Consider the following 16,575-nt stretch of genomic DNA (forward strand, 5'->3'; position numbering starts at 1 on the left):
AGTTGTTTAAAGCAAAGATGTCATCTTGAGGGCTAAGGCGTGCCTGACCCAAGGCATGGTGTTTTCAATCACCTCATACGCATGTGAAAGCTCGACAGTGAAGAAGGAAGGCTGAAGGAGAATTGATGCCTTTGAATTATGGTGCTGGCGAAGAATACTGACTATATATACCATGGACTGCCAAAAAAACAAACAAATCTGTCTCAGAAGAAGTCCAAGCAGAATGCTTCTTAGAAGCAAGGGTGACAAGACTTCTTACATACTTTGGACATGTTATCAGGAAGGATCAGTCCCTGGGGAAGGACATCATGCTTGGTAAAGTACAGGGTCAGCGAAAAAGAGAAAGACCCTGAACAAGATGGATGGACACAGTGGCTGCAACAATGGGCTCAAGCATAACAACGATTGCGAGGATGGCGCAGGACCGGGCAGTGTTTCATCCTGTTGTCCATAGGGTCGCTATGAGCCAGAACCAACTCAACGACACCTAACAACAACAACAATGTACGTATGTGGTAAAGCTATTTTTTAAAGAGGAAAGTAATGAAAAAGCAGTATCCAGGACAATGGTTACTTCTAGAGGTGAGGCGGGACAGCGGATGGGGAGGAGCACACAGGTAGTTCAAACATATTGGTCAGGTTCTAGTTCTCGTGTTGATGGCGAGTTCATGAGTATTCATTTTATTACCATGCCTCATAGCTTACGTATATGTTACATGTTACACACATCTGTATATATCAAATATTATTTATCCCATTAAAATAAAAGGAAATGGTGGGTTGGGGAGTTACCTGGCCTAACAGCAGCCCCTGTTTAAAGGCTTGTACAGCTTCATTGATACAGCTCCCTGTGAGCCTACAGGTGCCCAGAAAACTTTGCAGAAACATTTAAGTATCTAGGACAAGGAAAACAGCGAAGAGATCAGATTACCTCTGGCTCTCCGGAACCAGACCTGAGGAATTTCCAACAGAACACAGATGGACCTGGAGCACTTTCAAGTAATAAAAAACCAAAAACCAAACCCAGTGCCGTCGAGTCGATTCCGACTCATAGCGACCCTACAGGACAGAGTAGAACTGCCCCATAGAGTTTCCAAGGAGTGCCTGGTGGATTCGAACTGCCGGCCCTTTGGTTAGCAGCCGTAGCACTTAGCCACTACGCCACGAGGCATAGTTGCGAGCAAAGTCCAGAGGTGGGACAGCTCCAGAACTCCCGACTTGGAATGCTTTTTGGAAGCTGCGGGGCGTTGGGGCTCAGCTCAGTTGAAAGAACCAGAGTGGCCTCTCTGGAGATTCCTCCCTTACTCAGAAGGTTCCCACAGAGACCAGGTGAGTATCCTGTCAGAGGTAGCATACCTTGGGGCCTCTTACAACTCTGGCCAAACCTTCTGCTTTCAGGAAACCAATGTGGAACTCATTCCCAAGGAAGAGTCCGAAGAGCAGAGGCTGTCCAGTTCCAAGGACTCAGCCTCCACCCAAGAAAAGCAGTGAGGCCTCTCATATAAGAATGAGACACCCAGGGCTGCTGGGCAGGAGCTGCCTTAGGGGGCTTCCGGTCCACCTGGAAGAAGGTGTGCTGGCTGGCGGGCCCTCCCCCATTAGCAGAGCCCCCGGGAGTGAATTCCTCTGCTCTGTGGCTCAGGCCTGACTCCCAGACCCTCTGGGTTGCCTGTTCACTCTCTGCTTCCTAGCTGCATCTAGGCCTGCAGACATCACAACTGTGACCAGGCCCCTGGTTAAGAGCCAGCGGGGTTATCTGGTCTCAGCCCCTGACCAGGATTGAGGTCAAACCCAGCAGTGACCTCCAGACCCCGCCAACTATGCCCCACCCTCAAAACCAGCCAACTTCCACCGCTTCCCAGTAGTGGTCAGGGCCCAGGGAAGTAAACTTTAATTTAGTCTTATTGGGGGTTTGAATCCCTGAGAAGTCTAAACTGTGAACTGCCACAAATATTTAAAAAAAAAAAAAAAAAAAAAAAGGTTGCTGTCGAGTTGATTCCGACTCATAGCAACCCTACAGAGCAGAGTATAGCTGCCCTATAGGAGCGCCTGGTAGATTTGAACTGCAGACCTTTTGGTTAGCAGCTGAGCTCTTAACCACTAGAAGCAAACCTCTGCCAAAGCTTCCCAACAAGTTTAAAAGCTCAGCTTTTAACAAGAACAAAAGCTGTGCTGGCTTTCAGGCCACCATTCTGTCCTTAACTTCCAAGGAGAAAATGCATTTAAAGATAACACACTGACCTTTCCATCTGTCATCTGGAACTCACCTTCAAAGTCACTTATCTCAGGAAGCCGCTCCTGGTTCCTCAAACTCCCTTCAGGCCTCACAAACCCTGTAGAGTCAGTGTCAGCATTGATATTGCACCATTTTAGAAAGAATTAAAGGAAACTTAGGCTCCAGGTGATGGTCATACAACCAGCAGGGGGAAGAGCGGCCTCTGAGGGCGAGAGAACCCTCTTTCTGTTGCAAGAAGCTGTTTTGTGTGATGCGTGAAGCTAACAGGAGACTGGGGTCTGGTTCCGGCCAGTGCGTCCCATGCACTGCCACCACGTGTCTGTCTGTGGAAACTTACATGTTGCTGTGATGCTAACAGGTTTCACTGGAGCCTCCAGACTAAGACAGGCTAGGAAGACAGGCCTGGCAATCTACTTCTGAAAATCAACCAATGAAAACTCTATGGATTGCCATGGTCCAACCCACAACCGATCATGGGGATGGCACAGGGTGGGCAGCATTTTGTTCTGTTGTACATGGGGTTGCCATGAGTTGGGGGCCAAGTCTATGGCAGCTAACAACAGCAACAACTTATAACATTATCCTGTTTATCACTGGCTTTAAAGCTAACTTGAGTTGAGTTGAGGGGATTGTATCAGTTTGATTCCGGGCTCTAGCAACGTTCTTAGAAACTCGGTACTGAAAGCCACACTGTCTTCTTATCTCTGCACCTTTTGTGGGGAAAGAAGGCTACGGGGGGAGGATCAGCTAGGAAGCCCTGTCCTGCCTTTCGGCCTCTATTTTCTCCAGTCTCTTTCCTCTACCTCTCCAATCAAACTTGAAAAAAAAAAAAGCCTTAATTGGATAATCACTGGGGAAGCAAAATAAATGTGGGTTTTTTGTATAAAAAAAAAATAACAAAATAAAAACAAAAACATTAAATTATCAGGAAAAACATAGGTAGTATTTTTTTCATCTGGGCCTAGGTAAGTCCTAAGTACTGCCAGAAGCCATAAAGGGAACGACTGAAACATTTAACTTTGCAACACTTCTATATGGCAAAAATGAAATAAAGCAAAACAACATAAGAAAGTTCACAACACAAATAAACTGAGAAAAAAAACAATAGTTAACATGTGACAATATCTTTTTACAAATCAATAAAAAGAGGAATAAAAAAAATTTTTTTTTTTTATTAAAATGGGCAAAGAACAGGCAATTCTCCAAAAGACAAGCAAGTGGTCAATTGTATGAAAAGGTATTCAACGTCAGTCAAAGACATGCACATTAAAATGAAACTGTCGGCTTGGCTGATAAGGATTAAGGATTTATAATACCTAATATTGACGGTATCTGTAGGAGTGTAAACTTGAACGTTCCCAGAGGAAAGTTTGGGAATAGATATCAAAATAGTAAATTTATAGAGCTTTTTACACAACAATTCCACTTCTAGGAACATATTGTAAGAAAGTAATTAGTCAAATACATAAAGACATATGTATACAACATACCCATCAAAGTATTACCTATTTTTTAATTTAAAATAATTTGTCTTTAAATAAATTAAAATAACAATTTTCAGCTATAAATCAAAATGTTACATGACTCACCCCGACACCCCAATGCCATGGCTGTGAAAATACATTACAATATACTGATCCTATGACTATCAGCCACCCAACATGATAGTGTAGCTCTATATTTATTATTATAAAAATCGGTTCAGAATATCTTGCTGAACCTTAACCACCAAAAAAAAAAATTTTTTTTTTTGAGTTAGAAATATCAGTAAATCCATGTAAAAATTGTGGTTTGAAAGGTTGTTCACCAAAATGTTAACTTTCTGTGGGTGGCTGGATTTAGGCTCATGTTCACTTTCATCAGAGACTTAAAATTTTTTTTTTTTAATATAGCGAGAATGTATTGTTTTTTCATTAGAAAAAAAGAGAGGCTATTTTCAGCTTTAAAAATTAAGTGCTGCCTTGCTGCCTTTCAAAGATGTCCCACCCAGCTATTACAGTGGAGTGCTGGAACAGGAAGGAAATCCACGGAAACCAAGGCTCAGAGCCTCGTGAGAACAACAGAAATCCTACATTCTGAGATTCCAGCTGGATGAGGCGGTTCTTGCTTTCCTTTGGAGTGACACAATTCTTTCAAATACCCCTAATAAGGCCAATGGACAAGCAATCAGTAACATTACACATTATAAAAATTCAAAACATAAAAGCAGCCGTCAGCTGGGGCTCTGGGTTTTCCACGGCGCGCGCGTGCTCTGGTAACGCTTCCCTGCCCATAATAGACTCTTCCCCAAGCTCACATTTACAGTAAATGTAATAACGCTTTAATGGCATTCATCTCATCTTGTCACTTTTTCCATGGCTTCTATTTTTAACCAGCACAATGGAACATTGGTCCTCCGGTTCACGGGCAAGTTTTTAGGCCAGGAGTTGGGCTTTTAAAATGACAGTACTCTCAAATCCATCACAACTTTTTAAATGAAATAACAGTCTGTAATTAAAACAACGGGGTGCAGGCAACCTCAGTAGGATAGGAATGGCAACTCAGCACCAAATTCAGTTAATGGGATGTAGCTGTGCAGGGACAGGAAATGGAGGCGAAGGCTCTGATCTGGCTTTGTGGCCTTTGCAAGTCACTTCCAAGTTCTGAATTCTGCACTGCAAATTCGTTGTCCAGTCGATCCCAGCTCATAGCGACCTTATAGGACAGAATAGGACTGCCCCACAGGGTTTGCAAGGCTCCAGTCTTTACAGGAGCAGACTACCGTATCTTCCTCCCCCAGAGTGGCTGGTAGGTTCAAACTGCCGACCTTTTGGTTAGAAGCTGAGCACTTAACCACTGAGCCACTAGTACTCCTGCACTGCAGTCCCTGTGAAAGGGGCAGTCATTCTGAGATTCTTTTCAGTCAGCAGTGTTGTCCAAAGCCAACTGGGGATTTCTGCTTTTCTGGAAGAATCCTGGGGTAGCATTTCTGCCCTCTTGAACAGTGGACATGGGTCTTCAAAGCAGATGGGGCCATGGGGGCTCTCCCTCTCCTGTCAAATATCATGGAGGTGTGGTCTACGTTCCCTCCATTTGAACCTGGGATGGCTCATGACAGCTTCGACAATAGACTGTAGTGGATGTGACCCTTACATGACACCTGAGATGAGGTCACAAAAGGCCATGCTGTTCCGTTGTCTCTCTTCATACAGGTGTTCTTGACACACTCCCCCTCAGAACCCAGCCACGATGCGTAAAGCTCAAGACACGCAGAGGCACATAAACCATATTTTTACACAGATAACACGCACCTTCTATGTTTGTTTGCCAAACATGTCCTCCCCCCATGAGGTATTTTTGAAAGTGTTGCTATGCCAATTTTTTTTTACATATTGCTAAAAAAAATTAGCATAGTGTACTTACAAAAATACCTTGGGGTGGGGTAGGGTATGGTTGGCAAACAAACATAAAAAGTGCTCATTATTTCCATAAAATATAGTAGGTGGTCTGGTCCACAGTCCCAGCTGAGCCCAACCTTCAGGCCATCCAGTGGCATCACTAGAGTTGGTGTCATCTAGTGTGGTACATCATAGTGTCACCCCCCATGGGCAGAGTGGGCCGGCGAACTACCCCCTGGTGGGTGGAGTGGCCAGGCCGCACCCTGCCCCCACATTGGGCCAAGCACAGGGCTTTGCGACCCGCCGTTCCTGGCCTTACTCCCTGTGGCTCCCCCTCCTCTCTACCCAATGGCGGGCACTGTGGTCTGACCACCTGCACCCTGACTGGTGGGCGATGGGTGGGAGTTGGGGGAGTGACAAGAGGATATCAACTCTGATGACGCCACTGCCTTGGCGGCTCCTGCCCCGGAAGCACTAGCCAGCCCACTGCCACAGACCCTGGGGTCATTTTGGTTTCACCCCCTCTAACAGTATCAGGGGTATGGCCTGTACCCCTCATACCCCTTTAGTGACACCACTGGGGCCACCCAACCCTGGCACCAGACATGTGAGTGAAGAAGCCTCTGGATGATACCAGAGCCCAGTCACTGGAGTCACTCCCAGCCTTTTGAGTTTCCCTAGCCAAGGCTGCAGGCATTACCCAGCAAAGGCAAGGTGTAATTGTTGTGTCTTGATCCACAGAATTTGTGAGCATAATTAAATGGTTGTTGTCGATGCCACTAGACTTGTGGTGGTTTTTTAGGAAGGTCTGATGGACGAGTTTATGTTATAAACAGATAGATGATTCACAGATAAATAGATGATAAGTAGGTAGAAACATAGGTAGATAAATGGATGGATGGATAGGTGGGTAGGTAGGTAGATAGACAGACAGAGAGACAGACAGATAGACAGCTGCAGTAGAGTTGACTCGACTCGACTCACGGTGATCTCATGTACAACAGAACAAAACGCTGCCTGGACCTGCATCATCACAATTGCCAACGTGTTCAAGTCTGTCACTGCGGCTGTTGTGCCAATCCATCTCATTGAGGGTCTCCCACACCCTGGTTGGCCCTCAGCTTCACCAAACATGGTGTCTCCCTCCAGCACTGGATCCCTCCTGATGACACAACCAAAGCAGGTGACTCATGCGATGTTCTCTTTTGATCCACAGAGTTTTCATTAGCTAATTTTTGGAAACAGATAGCCAGGCCTTTCTTTCTAGTCCATTTAGTCTGAAAGCTCTGATGAAACCTGCCCACCATGGGCGACCCTGCCGGTGGCATAGCTTCCAGCATTACAGCAACACAGGAGCCATCACAGTACAACAAATTGACAGGCAGGTGGTGACATAAACGCTTAGAGCTTATTTTATGCTCTAAGCAAGGTATAAATATGACAATTCATTTCATCCTTATAACAGCTTTGTGAGGCTCATACTACTATTATTTTTACTTTACAGTTGAAGAAACTGAGGTTCAGAAAAGTTAAGTACAGCTGATCTTCATTATTCACAGGTTTCGTATTAGTGATTTCACCTACTTGCTAAAATTTATTTGTGATCCCAAAGTCAATACAGTAGTCCCCCCTTATCCATGACGGATACGTTCCAAGACCCCCCATGGATGCCTGAAACCTCAGACAGTACTGAACTCTATGTATACTATGTATTGTCCTATACATACATACCTATGATAAAGTTTAATTTATAAATTAGATACAGTAAGAGATTACCAACAATAACTAATAACAAACTAGAATAGTTATAACAACATACTGTAAATAAAATTATGTGAATGTGGTCCCTGGGTGAGATGGAGCAGGAGGGCATGAAATTTCACCATGTCACTCATTTAACATCTTCAGGCGACAGTTGACTGTGGATAACTGAAACCGTGAAAGCGAAACTGAGGATAAGGGTGGGGAAGCTACTGTACAATGTTTTCACAGTTATTTGTGGACATTCCCAGAGCAGTGAAAAATTTTAGTTGATGCCCACGTTCCCAGCTGTGATTGAACAAGGCAGTAATCTGCCGTCTTGTTTCATCTCGTATCGTAAACAAGTGTTCTTTTCATGGTCTATTTATTGGCATGTTTTTCACATTTTTGTGGGGCTTTTTGTTGTTGGTCGTGGTGATTTCACTGTTAAAAATAGCCCCCAAAGCTCAATAAAGACAAGGAAGATCTAAATGCCACAATCAACCAATTTGATCTTATAACATATACAGAACACTTCACCCAACAGCAGCCAAGTATACTTTCTTTTCCAATGCACATGCGAAATTCTCCAGAATAGACCACATATTAGGCCACAAAACAAGCTTTAACAGAATATAAAACAGAAATATCACAAAGCATCTTCATCTTTTCTGACCATAAAGTCATAAAAGTAGAAATCAATAACAGAAAAAGCAAGAGAAAAAAATCAAATACATGGAAACTGAACAACACCTTGCTCAAAAACTACTGGGTTATACAAGAAATCAAGGACAGAGTAAAGAAATTCATAAAATCAAATGAGAATGAAAACACCTCCTACCAGAACCTTTTGGGCACAGCAAAAGCAGTGCTCAGAGGTCAATTTATAGCAATAAATGCACACATCCAAAAAGAAGAAAGGGCGAAAATCAAAACATTAACCCTACAACATGATCAAATAGAGAGCAGCAAAAGAAGCCCACGGGCACCAAGAGAAAGGAAATAATAAAAATTAGAGTATAAATAAATGAAACAGAAAAACAATTGAAAGAGTTAACAAGACCAAAAGCTGGTTCTTTGAAAAGATCAACAAAATTGACAAACCATTGGCCAAACTGACAAAAGAAAAACAGAAGGGAAGCAAATAGCCCAAATAAGAAATGAGAGGGGCAATATCACAACAGACCCAACTGAAATTAAAAGAATCATAACAATACCATGAAAAACTGTACTCGAACAAATTTGAAAACCTAGAGGAAATGGACAAATTTCAGAAACACACTACCTACTTAACTAACACAAGCCAAGGTAGAAAAACTAAATAAACCTATAACAAAAGAAGAGATTGAAGAAGGAATTTAAAAACTCCCAACAAAAAAAAAAGCCTTGGCCCTGATGGCTTCACTATAGAATTCCACCAAACTTTCAGAGAAGAGTTAACACCACTAGTACTAAATGTATTTCACAGCATAGAAAAAGATGGAATACTCCTGAACGTGTTCTATGAAGCCAACATAATCCTGATACCAAAACCAGGTAAAGACACCATAAAAAAAAGAAAATTACAGATCAATATCTCTCATGAACATAGACACAAAAATCCTCAACAAAATTCTAGCTAACAGAATTCAACAACATATCAAAAAAAAAAAAAAATTCACCATGACCAGGTAGGATTCATACCAGGTATGCAGGGATGGTTCAGCATCAGAAAAAAAATCACTGTAATCTATCACGTAAATAAAACAAAAGACAAGAACCACATGATCTTATCCATTGATGAAGAAAAGGCATTTGACAAACTCCAACATTCATTCATGATAGAAACTCTCAGCAAAATAGAAATAAAAAGAAAATTCCTCAACATAATAAAGGGCGTTTATAAAAGCCAACAGCCAACATCATCCTAAATGGAGAATTTGAAAGCATTCCCCTTGAGAACAGGACCAAGACAAGCATGCCCTTTATCACCACTCTTTTTCAACACTGTGCCAGAAGTTGTAGCTAGACCGATTAGGCTAGCAAAAGAAAAAAGTGCATCCAAATTGGTAAGGAAGAAGTAAAAGTATTCCTATTTGCAGATGACATGATCTTATACACAGAAAACCTCAAAGAATCCACAAGAAAAGTACTGGAACTAATAGAAGGTTTCAGCAAAGTACCAGGACACAAGATAAACATATAAAAATCAGTTGGATTCCTCTACACCAACAAAGAGAACTTCGAAGAGGAAAACACCAAACAAACCAATACCATTTACAATAGCCCCCAAGAAGATAAAATACTCAGGAATAAATCTTAGCAGAGATGTAAAAGACCTATACAAAGAAAACTACCAGACGCTACTGCAAGAAACCAAAAGAGACCTACATAATTAGAAACACATACCTTGCTCATGGATAGGAACACTTAACATTGTGACAATGTCTATTCTACCCAAAGTGATCTATAGAAACAATACAATCCCAATCCAAATTCCAATGGCATTTTTTAATGAGATGGAGAAACAAACCACTAACTGCATATGGAAAGGGAAGAGGCCCCAGGTAAATAAAGCATTACTGAAAAAGAAGAACAAAGTGGAAGGCCTCACACTACCTGATTTTAGAACCTATTATACTGCCACAGTAGTCAAAACAACCTGGTACTGGTACAACAACAGATACATAGACCAATGGAACAGAATCGAGAATCCAGATGTAAATTCATCTACATATGAGCAGTTGATATTTGACAAAGGCCCAAAATCCATTAAATGGGGAAAAGACAATCTCTTTAACAAATGGTGCTGGTATAACTGGATATCCATCTGCAAAAAAATGAAACAAGACCCATACTTCACATCGTGTACAAAAACTAACTCAGAATGGATCAAAGACCTAAATATAAAATCTAAAACGATAAAGATCATGGAAGAAAAAATGGAGACAATGCTAGGAGCCCTAATACCCATGTATAAACAGAATACAAAACATAACTAACAATGCAGAAAGGCCAGGAGAGAAAGTAGATAACTGGGAGTTCCTAAAAATCAAACACTTATGCTCATCAAAAGACTTCAACAAAAGGGTAAAAAGACCACCTACAGACTAGAAAAAATTTTTGGCTACAACATATCCGATTAGGGTCTAATCTCTAAAATCTACAAGATACTACAAAGTCTCAACAACAAAAAGACAACTCTATTAAAAAATGGGCAAAGGATATGAACAGGCACTTCACTAAAGAAGACATTCAGGCAGCTAACATACATGTGGAAATGCTCACGATCATTAGCCATTAGTGAAATGCAAATCAAAACTACAATGAAATACCATCTCATCCCAACAAGGCTAGCGCTAATCCAAAAAACACAAAATAATAAGTGTTGGAGAGGTTGTGGAGAGACTGGAACACTTATACACTGTTGGTGGGAATGTAAAACAGTACAATCACTTTGGAAATCAATTTGGTGCTTCCTTAAAAAGCTAGAAATAGAACTACCATATGATCCAGCAATCCCACTCCTTGGATTATATCCTGGAGAAATAAGAACCCTCACACAAATAGATATATATGCACACCCATGTTCTCTGCAGCACTGTTTACAACAGCAAAAAGATGGAAACAACCTAGGTGTCCATCAACAGACAAATGGATAAGCAAATTATGGTATATTCACACAGTGGAATACTACACAATGGTAAAGAACAATGATGAATCCATGAAACATCTCACAACATGGATGAATCTGGAAGGCATTATGCTGAATGAAATTAGTTGCAAAAGGACAAATATTGTATGAGACCATTATTATAAGAACTCAAGAAAACGTTTAAACATAGAAGAAAAATTCTTTGATGGTTATGAGGGTGGGAAGGGAAAGGGGAATTCACTAACTAGATAGTAGACAAGGATTATCTTAGGTGAAGGGAAGGACAACGCACAATACAGGGGAAGTCAGCACAACTGGACTAAACCAAAAGCAAGAAGTCTCCTGAACACAACCAAACACTTTGAGAGACAGAGTAGCAGGAGCAGAGGTCCAAGGACCATGGTTTTGGGAGACATTTATGTCAATTGGCATAACAAAGTTTATTGGTGAGTGGCATCTGAGGTCTTAAAAGCTTGCAAGTGACCATCTAAGATGAGTCAATTGGCCCCAACCTACGTGGAGCAAAGGAGAATGAAGAACACCAAAGACACAGGGAAAATATTTACCCAAGAGATAAAAGGGTCACATAAACCAGAGACTCCATCAGCCTGAGACCGGAAGAACTAGATGGTGCTTGTTTGCCACCAGTGACTGCCCTGACAGGGAACACAACAGAGAATCTCTGATGGAGCAGGAGAAAAGTGCGGTGCAGAACTCAAATTCATGTAAAAAGACCAGACTTAATGGTCTGACTGAGACTGAAGGAACCCCAGAAGACATGGCCTCTGGGCTCTCTGTTAACCCAGAATTAAAACTGTTCCTGAAGCCAGCTCTTTAGAGAAAGATTAGACTGGACTATAAGACGCAAAATGATACTCGAGAAGAGTATGCTTCTTAGTTCAAGTAGATGCACGAGACTAAATGTCCAGAGGCAGGATGAGAAGGCAGAAAGGGACAGGAGCTGGTTGAATGGACACGGGTAAACTGGGGTGGAAAGGTAGAGTGTGCTGTCACGTTACAGGGATTGCAACTAGTGTTACATAACAATATGTGTATAAATTTTTATATGAGAAATTAACTTGAGCTATAAACTTTCACCTAAAGCACAATTAAAAACAAAAGGGGAGGGGGGAATGGGCCCCAAGCATAGCGCTCAAGTGCTGTCTAGTGTTTCTAAGCACAAGAAGGCTGTGACATGCATTACGGAGAAAACACATGTGTTAGATGAGCTTCATTCAGGCATGAGTTATAGCGTTGTTGGCAGTGAGTTCAATGTTAATGCATCAACAGTACATATTAAATAAGTTGCCTTTAAGAAAACCCACATAAAACAAGGTTATGGATTGATCAGTTGATGAATATGTTGTGACCAGAGGCTTGCAGGAACCTACTCCTTTATTCCCCCCTAGGAGCAATGGTTCAGTGTTCCCTACTGCAGTGTTCATGGCAACTATAGAAAATAATTACAGGGAATAATGAGAAACAACTATTACTTGCCCAAAGTCACATGGCTACCAAGTGGCAAAGGTAGGATTCCAAACAAGGCACCCTAGCTCCCAAGTGCATGCTTTCAAACCATTTGGTAGGTACTTTTTTTTTTCAGTTCTACTCAAATATTTTTGGAGCCCTGGTGGCACAGTGGTTAAGAGCTAGGCTGCTAACCAAAAGGTTGGCAGTTTGAATCCACCAGCTGCTCCTTGGAAACCCTATGGGGCAGTTCTACCCTCTCCTCTAGGGTCGCTATGAGTTGGAATCGACTCAACGGCAGAGGGTTTGGTTGTTGGTTTTTGGTCCTCGTCAAATATTTTTAGCCCCCACATTATGCGTAGACTCCACCTACAGATGAGAGGATCTACTCAGCATCCTTTCTTCATTTCTGCCTTGCCTTGCTAAGACGTGATTGGAGACTCCAGGGAAACCTACATATTTTGTATACTTCAAGAAAAAATATTATAAAAAGTACTATCTCCCTAGGAAACCCTGGTGGTGTAGTGGTTAAGACCTATGGCTGCTAACCAAAAAGGTCGGCAGTTTGGATTCACCAGGCGCTCCTTGGAAACCCTATGGGGTAGTTCTACCCGGTCCTATGGTGTCGCTGTGAGTCAGAATCGACTCAGCGGCATTGGCTGTGGTTGTTGTTGTTTAATCGCCCTAGGAAAGGGCAAATGCGTTCATTATGCACCTTCAGATTAGCCGCTTGATGACTTGCTCCTGACCTGATTTCTTCTGGGCCCCAGGCAGGGACTAATTTGTACAGCTGCAGCCATGGGTGCAGCCATAGATTGCTTCTTGAGCTGCAAGCCCTCGATTAGCCGTCATTTTATTTGGGTATGCATCAAGTTCCCCGAGTTCTCGAGAGCTCACTCAGCAGGCCTGCTGTCTCTAAAAGAGGACATGGCGTGACCATGGCCTTCAGGGCCTTCAGGGGCTCTCCACAGCCGGATTTCCTTGCTTCTGTAAACATTTATATACATCCTCTAGCAAAGCCTGGTCAAATATGAAGGATAATGTTTGTAGCCTCTTTCCTAAGTCTACTTTTGCCATTTAAAAGTTTTCCCTAAAGCCATGATTGGCTTTAACTTTTAAACCATTAAACCTACAAAAGTCTTGTACAGAATTCTCCTCCATTCTATGTATCAGTCAAGAATTAACAAAACCTTCCCTTTAGTTGACCCTTTCCAAACAAAATAAAAACCCTTGAATAAAAAAGACATATCCTCTTACCCACCTACTGTTCTATTTGCAGAAGAGAAGAGACAAACTCATTAACTTAAATATTAATTGCCAACACAGGGCCTCCAGCTACTATTGATTCTCTTCCCTCCCTGTTCCCTTTCTTTCTTCTTTCTTTCTCCCTTTCTCTCTGTATCTCTGTATCTTTCTTTCCGTCTCTCTCTCTCTGTCTTTCTCTTTTTCCCTCCTCCCTCCCACCTGTCTTCCTGCCTTCCATTTTTCTTTCTTTTAAACTATGTGCTTGTTGGGTTCAGGGTAAGAAATATGGCAGGTCATGAATACAAATGGACTCTGGGAAAGTGGTGGGAGGAACTGCATCTATTTGACACAAGCCAAACAGTTACAAAATCATTAGACACAGATCCTATATGACTCAGAATTCATTCTGAATAGAGATTCGCTCCCCCTCCATCATTTATTGATGGAAGCATAAAACTGTATCCACGAATCCTGAAAGTTCACTCCTAAAAGACCTCTCATTGCCAAGAATATATCAGACAGAATAAAAGCACCAGATCTGCTGAAGCGAGTTAGGAAAGATTAAACCCGAAGCCTGGGAGGCCACTCTCTGGAGTTCAGAGAACGTCTGTCCTGCTTCATTTCCTATACCTGTCGGTTCTACTTTTCTTTCTCAGACTCATTCTAACACATTGAGAGATGAAAATGCACCTTGAACCCCAGTGATCTCCATCTTACTGTCTCTGGATGTTTTCAGAGGACTCCACGGGCTGCACGTTGTTCTACAAGAATTCACATCTCAGAATCCCGAAGGTAACAAGGATGGCCTGTGTACTGCACAGCACAGTACAGGCCCTGATGGTGCACAGATTCCTTTCTCTGTCCCTGTTGACACCAGCCCTGTAATTTAGAGAGTCGCCCATTGAGAGGGCTGACAACTACTCTGAGGTAATGCAATCAGCCTCCACATGGAAACTCTTGGTGGAGAGAAATCAACACAAAAAACAGCGTTTACTCCATGCAGAGGAGCTTGTCTTGGGAAGTGATGATTGCCACGCTGTGAGAACACCAAGGCCTTGTGGGTTTTATATGGAGAGACTCCTGGTTGGTAGGACACCAGCAAAGTAAAGGACAATGAGCTAGAGAGAGATGGGTATTTCTTTAACATCCCAATAAAAATGAAATATAGTATAGGAAAAAGTAGATTTTACAAAGAGGGTAATGTAATGATGGAAACATAAAAGGGAAGAAGATTACATGGAGTTTCCCTGATAGGAGCATGCTATGGATTGAATCGTGTCCCTCCAAAAATATATGTCAACGTGGCTAGGTCATGATTCCCAGCATTGTGTGGTTGTCCTCCATTTTGTGATCTGATGTAATTGTCCTATGTTGTGTAAATCCTAATCTCTGCCTGTGGTTAATAAGGCAAGATTAGGTTATGTTTAAAAGGATTAGGGTGGAATGTAACACCCTCACTCAGTTCACATCCCTGATCCAGATATAAGGGAAGATTCTCTGGGGCGTGACCTGCATCACCTTTTATCGTGCAAGAGATAAAAGGAGAGAGAAGAAAGCAGAGAGATAAGGACCTCATGCCACCAAGAAAGAAGCACCAGGAGTTGAGTGTGTCCTTTGGACTCAGGACCCCTATGCTGAGAAACTCCTAGACTAGGGGAAGATGGATGACAAGGACCTTCCCCCAGAACCAAGAGAGAGAGAAAGACTTCCCCTGGAGCTGATGCCCTAAATTCAGACTTCTAGCTTCCTAGGCTGTGAGAGAGTAAGTTTCTGTCTGTTGAAGCCATCCACTTGTGGCATTTCCATCATAGCACCATTAGATAACTAAGACGGAACTTTGAAAGACATGATTTAAGACTCTTCCTAAATTGGACTGACAAACTTACCTTAATAGTTTCTGACTCACGTGAGATTGTTTATAATTCTGAGTACCAGGGCCAAGCAATTAATCTCAAATTAGAAAATCTATCATGATGTCAAAGTTTCAATGCTTTCAAAAATTAGGATGACAATGATGATGAATACTATTCTTATTATACAACAGGGACAACAACAAAACATGAGCAAAGTCTTCTAGGTACTTTACAAATCCCAACTCTGTTAATCCTGACAATAACTATATGCGGTAGATACTTTTATTATTCCCGTTTCACAGATGAAAACACCAGGGCACAGGGAGGTTGAGCACACTCTAATGACACCAGGAGATGCTCACAAGCTCTGCTGCAGTAAGCGATGATAAAAAGATGCAACAATTTGCTCCATGAAGGTTGGTCCTTTTGGGTTGACTTGGACGGCTCACCTCAGGTGTCAGGGCCTAGTCCCCAGCCTGGCATATTGAAAAATACCCTTTGCCGAGTTAACTCGGAGGTAATCAAGTTCCGGTGATTTATTTGTACCAGCTAATGTAATTTCAGATTCAATTGTAAGCCAGAGTTATCAGTCTACTAACTCAGACATTCCCATGCTTCGCTGGTTTTTGACTCAGGAATTTTATCACCATGCCCCAGGCCAGAAGAAATGTCACAGTCTTTCCAATCACCTCATATGCATGTGAATGTTGGGTAGTGAAAAAGGAAGACAGAAGAAGAATTGGTGCCTTTGAATTGTGGTGTTGGTGAGGAATATTGAGTATATTGTAGAAAAATGAACAATCAGTCTTAGAAGAAATACAACCAAGATGCTCCTCAAAAGCAAGAATGATGGCTTACTTTGAACATATCATCAGGAAAGGCCAGTTGCTAGAAAAGGACATGGTATTTGGTAAGGTAGAGGGTCAGCAAAAATGAGGGAAACCCTCAAGGAGAGGGACTGGCACAACAGCCACAACGGACTCAAACAGATCAACCACCTCGAAGATGGCGCAGGACAGGGCA

This window comes from Elephas maximus, chromosome 17 (genome assembly GCF_024166365.1).
Source record: "Elephas maximus indicus isolate mEleMax1 chromosome 17, mEleMax1 primary haplotype, whole genome shotgun sequence".
Taxonomy (NCBI): domain Eukaryota; kingdom Metazoa; phylum Chordata; class Mammalia; order Proboscidea; family Elephantidae; genus Elephas; species Elephas maximus.